This window comes from Mus musculus, chromosome 7 (genome assembly GCF_000001635.26).
Source record: "Mus musculus strain C57BL/6J chromosome 7, GRCm38.p6 C57BL/6J".
Taxonomy (NCBI): Eukaryota; Metazoa; Chordata; class Mammalia; order Rodentia; family Muridae; genus Mus; species Mus musculus.
The window spans coordinates 125,194,548-125,197,573 of NC_000073.6; positions in this window are offsets into that span (position 1 = coordinate 125,194,548).

The window sequence follows — 3,026 nt, forward strand, 5'->3', positions numbered from 1 at the left end:
CACCATCTGTTAGGTGATACTTGAATCATGAGGAATTGTGTTAATCTGTAAGCAGCAATAACTCCTAGCCATAAAGAATGGCTTGGTCCCAGCCTGACCTGCCCACTCCACCTGCAGAAACAATTATGTCCAGTTTTGAAAACAACCCATCCTGCTTCCAGTTAAACCACAAAAAATAGCTATAACCTCCTGCCCATGTATGTATGTATGTATGTATGTATGTATGTATGTATGTATGTATGCCTCTTCCTCGGGCCCTCTAAGCACTGTCAATCTTCATCCCTTATAAAGGTTGGGCCTCTTGTTGTTCTAATATGGCAGCTTCAGCCTGTTGTGATTGAGTCTGTCTGCTTCTCTGCCACCTATTTTCTTACACCATCCTCCTGACTCACAAGCTCATGCCCCTTCCAAACCAAATGAAAGCCCTGTTGCCCTTGTTAACTTTAATTTTTTCAAGACCTTAGTTTTAATGATGGCTCTCAAATGTTTTAACCTCCCTTGTAGCCCACCACCCACTAGAGGCAACGGAAAAGAAAGGATAAGTGGGAAGAGGACCTGCTTAGACAGGTCCTTTGGAGCAAATCCCATCTGTGTTGTCTGGAAGTCGGCAGTTCAGTTCACAGGTTAGCCGGCAGTGGCAGCTTGACCCACTCACAAATACCTCATGGACACACCAGCAGTCCAGTTCCATAAAGTTGGGATAGCAAACAGGAATCAGCAGTGGTGGCACTACCTAGTAGAAACAGGCAGCCCTCAGCCTCAGCTCAAGTCAGCAGGAGGGACCAGCAGGAACACCAGGAGAAGTTTTCAGCTAGGCCTCTCTCAGGGAAGTGAAGCTTAGCGAAGATTTGAGACCCACAAGCATTGCACAGATAGCTGTACCAGAAAGCTAAGCTCTGTTTCCATCACTGTCTGTCAAGTCCTGTTCATACCCTCCAAACATCATGTGTCCTCCTCGTGCCTTGCCTCGGCATGTGCATCCAATCAGCCTGAGTCCCTGGAGTCCCGACAAATTCATCTCAACTACAAAATGTAAGGTGGGCCAATGCATTGTGTTTTCAGTGAAGAATCCTTCATCATGTGTCCTTTCACATGTTTGCTTTAACAAAACATCCTCTCTCCTGTGTCTGCTTCAGTGACGTGTTCCTTCACAAGTCTGTCTTAGCCTTTCATCTGTGTCCAATTCAGGAAAACACTCCTTCACGTGTTTGCCGCATCAAAACACCATCCAACACATCTGTCTCTCTAAACAATCCTTATGTTTCCACTTCAGTCCTCTGTGATGGCAACCTGATTCTGCCACTGGGCATGCTGGCCCCTCTATCACGGGGTATCCTGGCCTCTCTGCCACTGGGCATGCTAGCCCCTCTCCTTCCAGTGAACAATGCATTAACTCCACACTAAGTCTCTCTTTCTAACTCTGTGGTGACAAGGACAATGTCCCCTCACTTCCTATATCAGGATGACAGTGGCAAAGGCCTCGGTTTGATGTTAAAGTCACCTGATTAAATATGGCTTTGTTATTCCACCAAATAAATGTACATGAAAGAGGCCTCTGCGGTCTCTAGGCATCATTCCACCCTTTGGGCCATGCTTCCGACATTTCACAAACCCCATTATCTTTATCTACCAGGAGAGCAGTCTGTCTCCATAGCTGCCCGAGAGCACACCTGTGATGAATCTGGTCCAGGATGCGTTAGCCATAGCACATGTGCCCCACAGTCAAAGAGGGAATTAGTGTCTCTGAACAATTGGCACAAAAGAAAGAAATTTCCAGTGTCCCTCCAACCCAGCCTGGCTATTGTCACCTCTGGCATTGGAAGTGATTAATGCGCACGTGAATTGATTCCTGCGATTATGCACGAGACCATTTTTCCCCTTTATGGATCCCTGACACTAAGCTCACTCAATGGGTTTTATTTGCATCGATCACGTTTTATGGTATGATTAAATTTGTATGGAAGAGAACCAATTAGTTTTGTTTTACACTTATTGAATGCATTTTAGAGTCAGACAGATTAACTCTCCACACTTAGAGTGATTTATCCAGTGGCAGGAGACTTTGGGGACCACTCAGGGGCACATCTCCAGCCAGGCATGGGTGCTCCTGGCTGACAGGAGCTGGATGGAGCCTCTGAAAAGTGGAGCCAGGGCAGGGCGGGGAAAGATCTCTGACGCCCAGATTCCTGTACAGCAGGCAGGGCTTCTCTTAAGATTGTAAATAGAAGAGTCTTAGTGAATTTCAGGAGCTGGTACAGCTTAGTTTGAAGAGAAATGCATCCTAGGCTACTGCAAAAAACAATGAAGCCGCTTTCAGCTCTAAACCTCACCCCCAGCCTTTTCCCTCTCCAGTCTGATACCCATTCAATTTCTTTAAGCCCTAATAGAGATATTAATGTGAAAGAAGAGGAAAGAAAGAGAAGGGTCTGGTGAGAAGCAGAAAGGGGAGGAAGAAGAGGCAGGGAGGAGGGGGGCAGATCTTCCTGCAGGAGGACAGCCCTATAGATAGAATCTTCTACCCCAAGAACTCCCTCTGCCCATAAAATACCAAACCCCTCTACCATGTGCGTTTTCTCCCCATACATAAGTGTGAAAGTGCCTTTGAGAATAACATGGGAGCTATAATGTACCACCTATACCAGTTTTCCTGTACGATCCAAGCAGGAGCTGCCTAGTACTGCTTGACGAAAGTCACCGTATTCCAAAGTCCTGAATCAGACTCTGTGGTTGCCAGCTGGGCGGCATCATGGGTCTCCGAAAGCTCTCAGAACATAAGGCCCTTCACTGTAAAGAGAGGAAGCTACAAAGATCCACTGAGCTCCTCCGCACAGCCTTGTCGTCCTCACAAATCAAGAGCTCCCTTCTTCTTTATCCCTTACTGCATCCCTGATTAATCTACCAGGACAAAATACAGCAGACAGGGCTGAATAAATAACAACGCTGATAAGCGGAGAGTCTGAGATCAAGGCTCTGGCACAAAGCACTTAGAAGCCACTCTTTACGTGGTCCCACAAGTGCGACTGACT